Source organism: Pistacia vera, unplaced genomic scaffold (genome assembly GCF_008641045.1).
Source record: "Pistacia vera cultivar Batoury unplaced genomic scaffold, PisVer_v2 Contig328, whole genome shotgun sequence".
Lineage (NCBI taxonomy): Eukaryota > Viridiplantae > Streptophyta > Magnoliopsida > Sapindales > Anacardiaceae > Pistacia > Pistacia vera.
In genome coordinates, this window is record NW_022196144.1 from 85,871 (window position 1) to 102,058 (window position 16,188).

Consider the following 16,188-nt stretch of genomic DNA (forward strand, 5'->3'; position numbering starts at 1 on the left):
TGACTCTTGGGGAAGGGCTTAAGATCAGGACGGTGATGATATAATTCTTAGTGGTCGATTACCCGACCACATACAATGTCATTATTGGGAGACTGATCCTGGATGACCTAAGCGCAGTCACCTCGGTGCGTTGTCAAGCAATGAGATTTCCAACTCTAGGTGGAGTCAGCACAATTTGCAGGAAAGATTCTCGGGAATGTTACAATCGGGCTATTCATGCTACACATAAATGGTTGCTCCCAAGAACCATGGTCATCGCTGAGTCTGAGCCAAAGCCTGGGCCTCTGGAAGACACCATAGACCCTCGCATCCATAAAGAAGAGCCTATAGTAGGGCCAACAAAAGAACTGTAAGAGGTATCTATCAGCGAGGAAGACCCAACTCGCGTGCTGAAAATTGGTAGCAGTCTAAGCGACGAGCTGGCAAACAATCTTATGGGTTTTCTGAAGAAAAACCTTGATGTGTTCGCTTGGGTTCATGTGAACATGGTGGGGATCAGCCTTAAGGTAATGTGTCACCGATTGAACGTCGACTCAGAGGCTCAGCTAATTAGACAAAAAAGAAGATCTATTGATGCAAAGCGGTCTAGAGCCCTCAAAGATGAAGTTGATAAACTCTTAAACATCAACTTCATCAGGGAAGTAAAATACCCAAACTGGCTCGCCAACCCAATCTTGGTGAAGAAGTCGAATGGCAAGTGGCGAACTTGCGTCGACTTCACAGATCTGAACAAGGCTTATCCCAAAGATAGCTTTCTGCTACCCCGGATCGATCAATTAGCAGATATGACAGCAAGGAACGCACTACTAAGCTTCATGGATGCATACTCATGATACAACCAAATCCCAATGTATCAGCCTGATGAAGAACACACCTCATTTATTACTAACTGAGGTATTTATTGTTATAGGGTAATGTCATTTGGCCTAAAGAACGCTGGCGCGGCCTATCAGCATTTGGTGAACAAAATTTTCACTGAGCAAATTGGCAAGACAATAGAGGTGTACGTTGACAACATGCTCCTCAAATCAAAGGTTGTTGAAAGCCACATTGAGCACTTGGGGGAAATGTTTAACATCCTCAGAAAATACAGAATGAGACTCAATCCTCTGAAGTGTGCTTTTGGAGTAAGCTCGGGAAAGTTTCTAGGTTTTCTTGTGAATCAATGAAGTGTCGAAGCTAGCCCAGACAAGATTCAATCTCTCGTGAACATGAAGAGCCTGACTAGCATAAAGTAGGTTTAGAGCTTAACAGGGCGAGTGGCTGCATTAAGCAGGTTTGTCTCTCGAGCTATAGACAGGTTTCCTACCTTTCTTCGAAACCCTGAAGGGAAACAAGGGTTTCAAATGGACAGATGAGTGAGAGAAAGCATTCTAGGAACTGAAGAAGCACTTGGGGTAGCCTCCTTTGTTGTCAAAGCCCATCTAGGGCGAGCCCCTACTACTGTATTTATCGGTATCAAAGTGCGTGATCAATGCGACTTTGGTATGCGTAGAAGGGAGAGTGTAGTGGCTGGTATATTATGTGAGCAAATGGTTGCTCGATGTTGAAACGAGATACCCCAAGATGGAAAAGCTCGCCTATGCACTCGTCATCGCCACTCGAAAGTTGTAGCCCTATTTCTAGGCGTACTCCATACATGTACTAACAAACTTACTATTGAGAAAGATAATGCAAAAGCCTGAGGCATCACATAGATTGATTTAGTGGACCATGGAGATGAGTCAGCATGATATCAAGTATGTCCCAAGGACAACAATTAAGAAACAAGCTTTGGAAGATTTCATTTCGGAGTTCTCTTATCAGTCCGAGGGGGAGATAAGCTTGCCAGAAGCAAGAAACTTGGAAGCAAACAAACCGGAGAAACCAAAGCTTGACAATTTATGGAAGTGGACCTTGTTCATAGATGGGTCCTTGAATAAGAAGAGGGTAGGAGTTGGGCTTTTTCTCGAAAGTCCATAAGGGAACCCAATCCAAGCTATAGTAAGATTCAGGTTTGTTGCCTCGAACAACGAGACAGAGTATGAAGCAATGCTCGTGAGGATCCGCCTCACCAAAGAAATGGGGGTAGTGTCAATAAAGATCTATAGTAACTCCCAGCTTGTGGTCCACCAAATTTCTGAGGAATATTAGGCAAAAGAGGACAAAATGACGTCCTTGTTAGTAAACGGTCCCGTATACGCAGCGGAAACAAAAATAATATAACTCAGGGATCGTTTACATGAGCCAAGATCAAGGGTATGATTTTACAATTTATATTATATAAAATCTGCATAAATATTCAACATGAGTTTAAAAGAAACAAACGCACGTTGGAGTCCTCAAATTGTCGATGAATGTTTTGCTACCGATCAAGTGTAGGATCGAATCTGGTAGTCCACACGAAGATAATCTCAAAAACCAAAGAGGGATTGCTAGCTCTCTTTGGCTCAAGATGAGAAAAAAACAAAATCAATTGAATTGATTTTAGGCCATAGGTGTTAATGCCGTGGGAGAAGCAAAAGGGCTGCTGTGTGTTTTTTTTTTTTGGTTTTTCAAAGAAAATCTCTTAAAAAATTCACACATTTTCCTTTATATTTAAAACAATTTGCCTAATCCCATACGGAATAGGCGGGCTCCAACCCAAACGCCCCATGTTGCCAAACACACTCCCAAATTGATTTATTTTATTTTCCACATTATCTCAATAAAATCGATTAATATATATAAATATATATTAACATTTAACAATAATGATAATATATTTAAATATGTGCGAACACATTTAAACGTAATTCACTTTTTAATTTTTCTAACAATAAATAAAGGCTACGACCTCAGCAAATTTAATTGCACTGTGAAATACCAAAATACCCTTGCCTTAAAAGACGAAAACGCCCTTCTTTCTTGGATTAAATTGTCTTCTATGTGTGTGACCCATAGGCTCCTCATCATCGACAGTGTATAGTATCGCGATTAACACCAATTAATCGTTCACTAATACAACAGACCAAGATTGGCCACAGAAGGATCATGGCCACCGATAGATCGAGATTCAGCAAGTAGCTACCTGTCAACGATATGGTTACGTGCAATTCGATCCTTTCATATACGTTATCTCGATGAGATGAAGGCATAGAAATAGTGTCAACTTCGGTTACTCTCGATATTATTTATTCAGTTTCTGGACCAATGACCCGTATTATAACTGGATAGAGCAAAACTCAATCCCACTGTGGCCACAGTTTTAGTGTCATGCCATATACTGAATGCGCCGTGAGATAACTTTTCCCATACCGAGAGTGATAAATCCTGTCAATCCCATAGTTTGATACACTCCTGATGCAGCCAATCACCACCGTATTGACAGCTCTGAAAAGAACTGCGTTAGGCTGTGTCAAAACTAACCCACGTCGTGCACAAGGCGCTCCGATGATCTCAAGTCTAAGGATCACATGCACCACCATGTTAGAGGATTTGTTATAGACACTGGGGTTACCATCCATATGGAATCCTCTGGTGGGTCAGTCCAGTGAACTTGCTGTGGTGTAATCGCTACAACAAACACCCATGGGTTGTACCAGGTTGTCACCAAACAACCTTGACAAGTGAGATCAGTCATTGCCTTTCGACAGGGGCGTTCAACACTATGATGCCTTACGTATATCTGTGCCCTTAGTTCAGAATAATACTATGCTACGGACGTTTCTAGAATGGCCACCATATGTGCTCATAGGGTTCCACTATCAAGATTTGAAACACTTGATACCTCGTCACGGCTCTACCATTCTAAGGAACATTATCAATACATATTGCAAAAATGATTTAAGCGATATAGAATAAAATGCCTTTATTGATTAATGAACATTATACAAAGAGTCAATTCTACAATAATTGATTGGCTCTAGGGCATTACTCTAACAATTCCACTTGACTATAGTCAATCATTCATGTATTTAATCAAATGATCTCAAGTGCCTGTCATGCTTCTGCTACGACAGAGGCTTTGTAGTGGATCTGCGGATTATCGTCAGTACGCACTTTACTGATCTGCACGTCTTTCCTCAACTATCTCTTGATGAGATGGAACGTGAGTAGTGTTGGATTTCTGATGAGACCTTGGTTCCTGGCTTGAGCAATTGCTCCATTGTGTCACAAAGATGCTATAGGATCAACAATTGTAGGAAACCCACAAGGTCAGCAATGAACTTCTTAATCCAGACTGCCTCTTGGCCGCACGACAATGCCTCATTTGCTGGAGCTCTTCCAGCTCACTGCACGTTATTGAGACAAAATACAAACCTGATTGCGATCGATAATCATCTTTGTCCGTTTGGAAACTAGCATCACTGTATCCTCTTACAGTGAGCTCATCTTTCCTCCATAAACCAAGAACATATCCTTAGTCCTCTTCAGGTACTAAGTATTCTGACAGCCATCCAGTGACGCTCACCTGGATCCGATTGATATCTACTACAAGTACTCAAGGACATGAGACATCAATCCGAGTACATAGCATGGCTACATGATGGATCCAATTGCTGATGCATATGGATCTCCTTTCATCATATCTTTCTTGTGTTTTAGGACACAATTCCTTAGAGAGATAAACACCATGTGACATCGGAAGAAATCCTTTCTGGATTTTCCATACTGAATCGTTTCAGACTTTGTCAATATATGCACTCTGATTAGGCCAAGCAACCTACGCGATCTATCACGATAGATCTTTATACCCAGGATGTAGGCCACTCCCCTAAGTCTTCATGGAGAAGCACTTGGATAACCAAGTTTTACAGACTGCAAGTTCGGTATATCATTCCGATCAGAAGTATGTCATCGACACAACACTAGGAATGCTACTGCGCTCTCTCACTTTTTTATAAACAAGGGTCATCTTGTTCTTAATAAAACCGAATTTTACAGCTTCATCAAAACGAATGTTCCAGCTCCTTGAAGCTTGTGAGTCCATAAATAGATGTATGCAATTGCATACCTTATTAGCTGACTATCAAGAACGAAAACATCAAGTTGTGTTATCAAACCTCCTCAAGGTTTGTTAGGAAAGCAGTTTTGACATCCATTTGCCAAATCTCATAGTCATGATAGCAGCAATTGCAAGCATAATCCGGATGGATTAATCATGGCAAACGGCGAAAAGGTTTCTTCATAGTCAATGCCATGAATTTGTTTGAAACCTTTGGCAACCAGCCGTGCTTTATAAGTATGCACGTTGCCATCCATGTCAGTTTTCTTCTTGAACCATTTACACCTATGGGTTTTACCCCTCAGGTGGTTCCACCAGAGACCACATGGTTCTGGTACATGGATATCTCAAGTAGCAGGAGCTACGTAGATCTGGGAGAGTACGCCATGAGCCCGAGAGATAGGTATCTCGTGACTCAACATGGTGACGTACTGGTCTACCAAGACGATGAACCCAGAACCTACAAAGATGATATCGGATCCAGATTCGTTAAATGGCTTGAAGCCATGAAATTCACTTTGATCCACAAGTTGTGGAGTAACCTCCTCATGATGCTCAACCACTCTTTGTAGCACTCATCCGTCTCGTTAGTATATCTGTGGTTCTACAACTTCATGAGTTCTACTTTTCTCCCACAGTACTTCTTAGAAAATATTCCTTTTTAGGAAGACACTAGATCGAGCAACAAAAATTTTGTGCTCTTCTGGGTGGTAGAAATAGTATCCTTTGGTCTCCTTTGGATACCCACAAAATATACATTACAGGATTTTAGGGGCCAGCTTGTTCGAAGTCAATTTCTTAACATAAGCTTCGCAACCCCAAATCCTTAGATAAGACAAGTTGGGCTTTCGCCCACTCCAAGCTCAATGGAGTATTATCTACAGATTGATCGGCAGCACCGGTTCAAAACGTGAGTCACAGTTTAGGGCATAACCCAGATGAGCAGGTAAATCACTAAAACTCATCATGGACCTAACCATGTCAAGTAAGGTCCTATTCCCTTCTGACACTCCATTGTGTTGGGGTGTATAAGGAGGGGTGAGTTGTGATACTATCCCACATTCCTTCAGGTACTCTGAAAACCCTAAGCTTAAGTATTCACCTCCCGATCCGACCGAAGAGCTTTAATACTTTTGCCCAACATATTCTGTACTTCATTCCTGAATTCCTGAATTTATCAAAGGCCAGATTTATGTCATAAGGTAGACATAACCATATCTACTGAAATCATCAGTAAATGTGATGAAGTATGAATTCCACCTCTGGCTTCAACTGTTAGTGGACCATATTACATCACTAGGATGATGCCTAACAGTTCAGTAGCCCTTCACTTTGTCCTGTGAAAGAAGACTTGGTCATCTTGCCTAAAAGGCTGACTCGCAACCTCAAATGACTGGAAGTCAAAAGGGGCCAAAACCCATCCCTTTGAAGTTTTGCAATGTGAGTCTTATTAACATGACACATCTACAATGCCAGAGATATGTTTGGTTTTGATCGCTTGTTTAGCTTTCGGGTTCAATATTGAGAATTATTGTTTAAATCAAGAACATTAATCCATTATATAACCTTGCAATTCCAAATAGAATACCATTCAAACTAAAGGACAATAATCCATTAGATATTCAAATGATACCCCATAATCCAAAGCGGTACTGAAATAATATTCTAGAAATAGAAGGTACATGAAACAGTTATGTAGTTCCAATAATAAGCCCGTAGGCAAAGAAAACAATAAGTCCTACAGCCAATGCAGCCCAATGTGCTCCATTTCCAACGTAGGTCCACCTCTCCCTTGGGAGCACTCTACTCTGCCTAGACCTGCACATCAGTACAAATGTGAGTACCACATCCTGTGTCACATGACCCAGATGTTAGGGAGGGAGAGAAGTTAACTCAATCATAAAAACTTGAAGTCGTAGCCTTAACTTCTTCTGCTTGCGAGGAAAGCCTTGCAATGTTTCCTCAGTGGCCAGGTTGCCACAAAAGAAGCAGACTACCTTACCCTCCCTATGCCACTCTCAGGCCAAGAGCAACCTGTCCTTTGGGCTTGGGCTTGGCCTTACCCTTTCTGTAACCCTTTGGTTTACTGGCAGCAACTAGCAAAAACAGGCTTGGACTTTTCAAGTCCTGCTCTGCAGTCCTAAGCATGTTCAGAAGCTTGACAGGGTTTTCCCATTGTGTTCATATTGAAATTCATTATGAACGAAGCATAAGAGTCAGGCAAGGATTGCAGAATTAATCCATTTGTAATTCTGCATCCAAGCCACCCCAAAGTCTCAAGCCTCTCTATGTGCTCGATCATCTTGAGCACATGAGGACCAACTTGGGCTCCTCAGTCAGACGACTCCCAAACAGTGCTTTCGACATTGTACCTCTCTGTCGAGCATTGGTTTCGTAAAGCTCCTTGAGATGTAGAATAAGGAAGAAGCATCCTATCTCATGCTGCTTTTGCGCATAGGTGTCATCGATGCTAACATCAAGCATTGAACGCTATCAGCATCATCAAGGAACTTTTGATAAGTATCTTAACTTCCTGAGTGGCATCAAGATCAGGTCAGCCAGTATGGCTTTTCAAGGATATACAATTTCTTTTCTGACTGAGTATAATCCGAAGATTATGATACCAGTCTGAGAAATGGATCCATCCAACCTGTTTCTTCTCGATTATCGGTCGCAGGTTCATAATGTCATTTTGGTGAATCTACAATTGCAGAAAAGATAAAGTTAATATAAAGTTCATTGTTGTTTAATATGGTTTTTATTAAACGATGCTCCCACTATTTACTCAAGCCAATAGCCCTACTATTAACTCGGGAAAGCCTGTTGACTTTCTAGTGGACCGAGATCCCATCCTGCCCATTTCAAACCTTCGCTTGGCGAACAAGCCAAAATGAGTTGATTAGGTAGGCCAACAAACTTAATCCACACCAGTTGATAGCTCCCATTCAACCTCAAATGTGAGAAAGCCAACAAGCCAAAACACAATCCAATGGCTCCAACCTTTTCCTCAAGTGTGATTCTCAGTATCAGTAGAGTGGACACTACATGTCACCACGAACATAATATGTGTACTGCTCTACTATGCCTATGACGCGTTTATCAACCCTCGCTTTGGCGAAAAAGCAAAACCGTCATTTTTAAGTCGACCCATCACATTAAGGAAAACTCCAATGTATTTAACCCCCACTGGTAGAAGTATACCCTCGCTTTGGGAAAAGGTTTTGACGAACAGTGGATTTGATTAAAACCATGGTGTGATGGAAGATTAAGTGACTTAATATAATTCGGTTAAGGGGTTTGTTATTTAATGTCTCATCAGATTATTATCTTTGTTAGAATGACATTGTTTGGCAGTTATCAAACATTCAACCTTAGCATGCATTCTAAACAAAATTAAACGTGCGGTACATGGCCCAACTAAAACCGATTTCCGAGCCTAGAGGAATCGGTGGGTCACTTAGGGGTCCTGTAATAAAAATCTTGAGTCTCAAGTATGGTTGCTCGTCCTTTGCTCCGACTTCAAGTACATTACAAAAAATATCTTTCTAAATTTACAATAAATAATTATACAAATTCTACATCAATAAATTTAGAAACTCGATTTACATTCGAGGGGAGTTAGATGAGAAGAATGTGTATCAAGAAAGAGGAGAAAGGCAGGACAGTAGGCCCTATTTATAAAATACAACCATACATACCCAAAAATAATTAAAACATTCACCTTAGGTCTAAGGCTCATGTACGGGCACCATGCAATATACAAACAAGTACAAAGCATACATTTAAAAAACAACAATTCTGAAATTGTGGGTTAATACAACTTACCCTGATAATTTGTAGATTTGTTTGGTCCAAAAGTTTTGAAACTTTGCATTTTACCCTACACACTTGGAAGTGCGCGCCGCAGCGATGAGTTAGATCGCTGCGGTGTGCATTGGTTTTGGTTGTAGCACATGTCCGAAGGACGATCGCCGCGGCGATGGGTTATATCATACGGTGAGCGCTGTTTCATACAGCGCTCGTCCAGAGGACGATCGCCGCGGCGATGAGTTATATCGCCGTGGCGAGCGCTGGTTTCATCACCACGCCAGTTTGGACAACGCTCGCGCGGCGATGGATATATCGCGCGGCGAGCGTACACAGATCGTAGTCCGGATCGTTCATACAGCAACCAAAAACACCTAACCGGATTTTGCAATCAATCAAACACATTGATCTCAACAAAAATCCATCATGCAAAACCAAAAAGCAGATCATCAACAAATTAAATTAATCAGTTTTTAAAAACATATTTCAAGACAGATTTATGCAGATTCAATATGGCAACATATTATCATCAAATACATGTTATCAAACCATACACATAAAAATTGTAAAATTCAGTACCCAGGCTCTGATACCACTGGTAGTAAACGGTCCCGTATACGCAGCGGAAAACAAAATAATATAACTAGGGATCGTTTACATGAGCCAAGATCAAGGGTATGATTTTTAATATATAAATAAAAATCTGCATAAATATTCAACATGAGTTTAAAAGAAACAAACGCATGTTGGAGGCTCCTCCAAAATTGTCGATGAATGTTTTGCTACCGATCCAAGTGTAGGATCGAACCTGTGTAGTCCACACGAAGACAATCTCAAAAGAACCAAAGAGGGATTGCTAGATCCTCTTTGGCTCAAGATTGAGAAGAAAAACAAAATCAATTGAATGATTTTAGGCCATAGGTGTTACTGCGTGGGAGAAGCAAAAACGGGCTGTGTGTGTTTTTATTTTGGTTTTTCAAGAAAAATCTCTTAATAAAATCACACACTTTTCCTTTATTAAAAACAATTGCCCTAATCCCATACGGAATAGGCTTGGGGTCCAACCCAAACGCCCCATGTTGCCAACACACTCCCAATTTGATTTATTTATTTTCATCATTATCTCAATTAAAATCGATTAATAATATATATTAAATAATATTAAACTTTAACAATAATGATAATATATTTAAATATGTGCGAACACACATTAAACGTAATTTCACATTTAATTTTTAACAAAATTAAATAAAGGCTACGACCTCAGCAAATTTAATTGCACTGTGAAATTACCAAAATACCCTTTGCCTTAAAAGACGAAAACACCTTCTTTCTTCTTGGATCTTAAATTGTCTTCTATGTGTGTGACCCGTAGGCTCCTCATCATATCGGCAGTGTATAGTATCGCGATTAACACCAATTAATCGGCTCACTAATACACAGACCAAGTTGGCCCCTAGCAAGGTATCATGGCCACCGATAGATTCGAATTCAGCAAAGTAGCTACCTGTCAAAGATAGGTTACCGTGCAATTCGATCCTTTCATCATACGTATTTCGACGAGACGAAGGCATAGAAATAGTGTCAACCTTCGGTTACTCTCGATATTATTTATTCAGTTTCTGGACCAATGACCCGTATAAAACTGGATAGAGCGACAACTCAATCCCACTGTGGCCACAAGTTAGTGTTATTGCCATATACTGAATTGCGCCGTGAGATAACATTTCTCCCGTACCGGGAGTGATAAATCTCTGTCAAACCAGTCGTATGTACACTCCTTGATGCAGCCAATCACTACCGTATTGACAGCTCTGAAAAGAACTGCGTTAGGCTAGTGTCAAACTACACCAAATCGGTGCACAAGGCGTCGGTGATCTCAAGTCTAAGGATCACATGCACCACCATTCGTTAGAGGATTTGTTCCATAGACACTGGGGTTACACCATAATGAAATCCTTGGTGGGCAGTCCAGTGAACTTGCTGTGGTGTAATCGCCTACAACAAACACGATGTGGTGTACCAGGTTGTCACCAAACAACCTTGACAAGTGAGATCAGTCACTGCCTTTCGACAGGGTCGTTCAACACTATGATAGCCTTACCGTATTATCTGTGCCCTTAGTTCAGAATAATACTGGGCTACGGACGTTTCTAGAATGGCCACCATATGTGCTCATAGGGTTCTCACTATCAAGATTTGAAACACTTGATACCCTCGTCACGGCTCTACCATTCTAAGGACATATATCAATACATATTGCAATAATAATAATTTACGCGATATAGAATAAAATGCCTTTTATTGATTAATGAACATTATTACAAAGAGTCAATTCTACAATAATTGATTAGCTCTAGGGCATGTACTCTAACAGTCCTATCTCCAGCAAGTACAATATGAGCTCAAGCAATTCAGGACCTTCACTGTTCTACAAATTCCCAAGGAAAAGAAATTAGTGGCCAACACTCTGGCTCGCCTAGCTTCGACGATGAGTAAAGAAGCAATTAATTACATTCCAGTCAGATTTTTGCCAAGTCCTAGCATCTTCGTGCCTCCGGAGTCAATTTTGGTAACAGGGTAGAGATACAGTTGGATGGACACAATAATCACGTACTTGAGAGATGGGACAGTGCTTGAGGGAAGAAATGAAGGCAAGACCCTTCGAGCAAAGTCTGCTCAATAAATACTTATCAATGACAAATTGTATAAGCGTGGATATAACTCGCCGCTCATGCAATGTATTGATCATGAAGAGGCGGAGTAATCCACAAAGGCATTTGTGGAAACATGCAGGGGGCAGATCTCTGGCATACAAAGTACTCTGCCAAGGGTACTATTGGCCGACAGTCTTTGATGATGCAGCAGACTTCATATGCAAGCGCAACAAATGTCAGAGATTCATAGATGTTTTGCGAGCTCCACCTCAAGAATTGATAACTCTGACAAGTCCTTGGCCATTTTTGATCTGGGGGATCGATCTGATTGACCCTTTGCCTCAAGGAAAAGGGGGTGTTAAGTTTGTGGTGGTCGTAATGGATTATTTCAACAAGTGGGTAGAAGCCGAGCCTTTGGCAACTATCACGTCAAACAAGCTGAATGATTTCATCTACAAAAACATCATTTGTAGATTTAGAATCCCCCATATCATAATAACCAACAACGGAAAACAGTTCGATTATGAAGACTTCAAATCTTTCTACGTAAGGCTTGGTATCAAGAAAAGTTTCGCTGCTATTTATCGGCCTCAAACTAACGGTCAAGTAAAGGCTGTAAATAAAGCAATCAAGCGTACCATTAAAAAGAAGCTCAATGCCCTTAAAAGAAGATGGGCTGAAGAATTGCCTGAGGCTTTATGGTCTTACAGAACAACTGCAAGAAGCTCAATAGAAGAAACCCCGTTCTCCCTTTCATATAGGTGTGAAGCGATGGCCCCAGTTGAAGTGGGGATTAGCTCATTTTGGGGAGAGGTCTTAAATGAAGAAATAAACGAAGATGTTCTTCGCCTGAGGCTAGATCTAATCAAAGAACATCAAACCAAATCTCAGTTAAGGCTCGCCTTCAATCAACAGCGAGCCAAATGATACTTCAACTCTAAGGTCAAAAATAGAGACTTCGGAATGGGTGATTTGGCCTTCAGAAAGGTAGTCTAGGGTACATAAAACCCGAACTTGGGAGTACTTGGGCCCAAATGGGAATGTCCTTTTAGGATCTCTGAAAAGCTCGCACCAGAAACTTTCCACCTAAAACACCTCAATGGTGAAGTTGTACTGTGAGCATGGAATGCCGAGCATTTGCGAATGTATTACCAATAAGTAGCTCGAGTTTATTGTTTATCTTTTTTCTTATTCGATGTAAGGCATCATTAATAAAGAGGTATTATTCATATACTCTATTTTGTTCATTATTGTTTATCTATTGTTATTTTGTTCGTTATTTATCATCTATTGTTTCAAAATTGCGATCTAAGCGATCACATTCAAAACTCAAAGTCAAGAGTTCAAAAAAGGTAGCTTAGCTTTATAAGCCATGCAAAAATTTGACTAATTAAGGGAGAAATCCCCCGAATCGACGAAGTTAAAACTCGAGTAAAACACGTCGAAGGAAAATCAATCATAAACTGATGACCAAAACTAGAGATGGACAACAAGTCTAAACTTGGAGTTGTTGGACAAAATATTTTCATATATGTTCAAAAAATTCCTCAAGAAGTGAGTTGCGCATAACTTAGAACTATTTTGTTCACAAAGAAGCGGACTACGCATGACTTGGAGCAAGTTCGAATTTTTTATGTTAAGTTTGATTAGAACGACTGTAATGACTCTGCAAAAATGAAAACATTATTTGATAAAAATGGGCAAAATAAATTGTTCATTGATTACCTCGTCCATCTTCTTTTTGCCTCCTTGCAAAGGCGAGCTTGATTTGCTTCCCATGGGAATGACGGTCTCACCCGTGGGAACATACTTCTTTTTGGCCAAGTCTTTAGCCGCAACTTTTTTTGGGCCACCAGTTTGCCCAATAACCTTCTTGTTCAAGCCATCTTACTGCTCGACAACTTTTTTACTTCCCCGAGCCCCCATACAACTCGATCGATTTCTTCTTGCTTGAGCCTTCTTATTGCTCCGACATCTTCTTCTTGCCCAAGCCACCCTGTTGCTTGGCAATTTTTTGCTTTCCCAAGCCTCCAACATGTCGGGGGTTTTTTTTGCCTGGCCTTTTGGGGGCTCGACGGCATCTTTATCCTCGATTGCCTTGGAGGTAGTCGTAGGCTTCTTGGCACTTGGGTCTTCCCTAAGCTCGCCACCACTACGCTTGAGGATCGGGCGCGAGGTACCTTGCTCGAGCGTCCCGGTAGTGTTAGTGGGTTGCTTCTTCGCTAGAGCAATTGGTAGTTTCTTGGTAATCCCAGGCGCCGGCGCCTTCTTCGTTAGGCCTTTGGGTTTTTCAGTCCACATATCTACAAAAGAAGAAGTAAGTGGTTAGCGACCTAACAATGCAAGAACAAGAACAACGAGCTATTGAGCACTTACCTTTTTCAAAAAAGATATTGAACTTACTTTGTCAGTGCAAAAGTCATACGCTCTCAACCGAGAAAGCGTGATGAGCTCTATAACATTGCACTCGCTGTCGGGGAGATTGTTGAGACGCTAAAGCTGCTCTAAGCTTGCTTCAGGAAGGAAGTTTTGCTCGACGTTTACTGCAAAACAAAGAGAATTAGTTAGTTCACTTGTTGAGCTTGGAAACACTCTTTGTACGCATAAAGATCGGGGTCTTACTAGCTTCCGAGGTAAAAACGCTGGTCTCCCTAGCCTCGTAAAATAAATACTGTGAGTCCCAATGCGAAATTTTCTTTGGGACGTTGACCAAATCGTTAAATTGTACTTTCCTCATGTTAGAGAGGTAATACAATTTGTTTTGATTCTTTTTCAACTTATACAAGTGAACGAGCTCTTCTATAGATAGCTCACCCAAGTCAGCTATTTGATACACTATATACATGCCTACAATAATTATGTAAGAATTTGCTGTCAATTGAAGGGGCACAATGCCAAACCTTTCTAAAATGCTGGTGATAAAGTAGTGAGGGGGAATGGACATCCCTCACCTCAAGAGGGTATTAAAGACCACCACACAACAGGTGGGCAGATTTTTTCGGAAGAGGCCTCCCGAAGCCCTCAAGGGAAGTTGAGGTGCATAAACTTTAATTATGTGCTCAATATCCTTGGCCCCAATCGAAGAATGTCCTTCTGGGGCCTATGAGTTGGAGATTTCTTTGGCGGAGGAGTCTCCACGGAAGCATGGTCAAAAGAGCCTGCTGCATCGGGGTCCGAGCTCTATACAACGAAGTCCTCAAAAACCTTTGGGATTATGTCCCCGAGAACTGTTGAACCTGCTGAAGAGTCAAACATGCAGTCTATACTGTGGCTGCTTGACTAAGACATGGTGATAGCTCGCCTTTGGGTACTTGAAACAGGAGCGAACAAGTGTCAAAGCTCAAAAATTCGGTGACCTATCCACACTTTGCTTTTAGTTTAGGCACCTAGGGTAGCTCGCATCGAACAATAGACACAAGTGAGCTACCAGGATTCCGACGGCTGCCTCCATAAATGCTTCTTAAACCCAAAACTGACAAAGACACTCAAAAAACCCTAAAAAGCTTAATGTCGCCATGGCAATGGCCACCGTCAACCAAAAAAGGCATAAAAATAAATAAAGGAGGGAAAAGAAGCCTTATTGAAGTGTAAAAGTGGAGGATATTCATCGAAAGAATGTCGTGAAGTCAAAAGAATAGTGATAGAGTAAAAACAGAGGAGGTTTGAGAATTTTTGCGAATGTGTAGTTTTTGACGAAGTTTCCTGCTTTTATAGTGGTGTGCATGGGAGACGAAGAGCTAGAATTCAACAGTATTCGTCGATCTATAGTGAATCTCAGCCGTCTATTCGTCGAGCAATCCTAGGAATTAGACGTGGCCATGTGTCAAATATCCATAAAGGTCAATCAACTGTCAAACTGCTACAATTATACCTGTCGCCGCACATTGCCTAGACTTCACGCGTGGACAGCTATAGTCACCCATGTGCGACGAAAAGTAATTGCCAAAGGCTGTTGCATTTAATGTGACCTGACCACATGGAAATTACACACATGCCCTTCATTTCAAATTCTGAATTTTTCAAGAATATCACAGTAGAGAAAAGGTCAAGTGCTGATTATGTCGACCGAAGATAAGTCCGACTCATGAAGCTCGGTCAGATCTTTCTTTAGCGCACAACCTTCGAAGTCCGAGCTTGACATCAAATCGAGCATTTAGTCTTCAAAGCTCAAAATAAGCACCGAACACTAAGGGGCAGATGTTGTGTGTGATTTTTCCATCAAGCTCGAAGACGTCAGAGGTCAGAGAAGTTATAGCCTGACCTAGAATCAGTTCGGCTCAATTAATTGTCTGACCCAGCATAAGCTTGTTGAGATGTAGCTCGATCCCAGCATAAGCTAGTCGCGACCAATCTTGACAGTTGTCAAATCAGCACACGGATAACCTCAGATCCCGAATATCTTGGAAGGGATCAAATCGATAGCAATCTTGGCGCAATCTCAACGCTCAATCGCGAGAATATCAGAGTTGCATTTCAATCTTAATTGTAATCCCTTTATTTTCTCTCTTTTTTTTTTTTTTTTTTTTTGGTACAAAATCTGTATATAAACCCCTTCCAACGATGAAAAAGGGGTTAGCAAATTGTTCAAGGAATACTATTATTAGCTCCCATAGTAAATACAAAAACAGTGGACTTAGGCTCAAGATTAAAACTGACCGAATCACTTTAAAATTCTCTTGTGTTATTTATTTAACTATATTTTCCATTCATACATTGTTGGTTATCGTTAACCATGCACACATTGGTTCCGATTCCGTT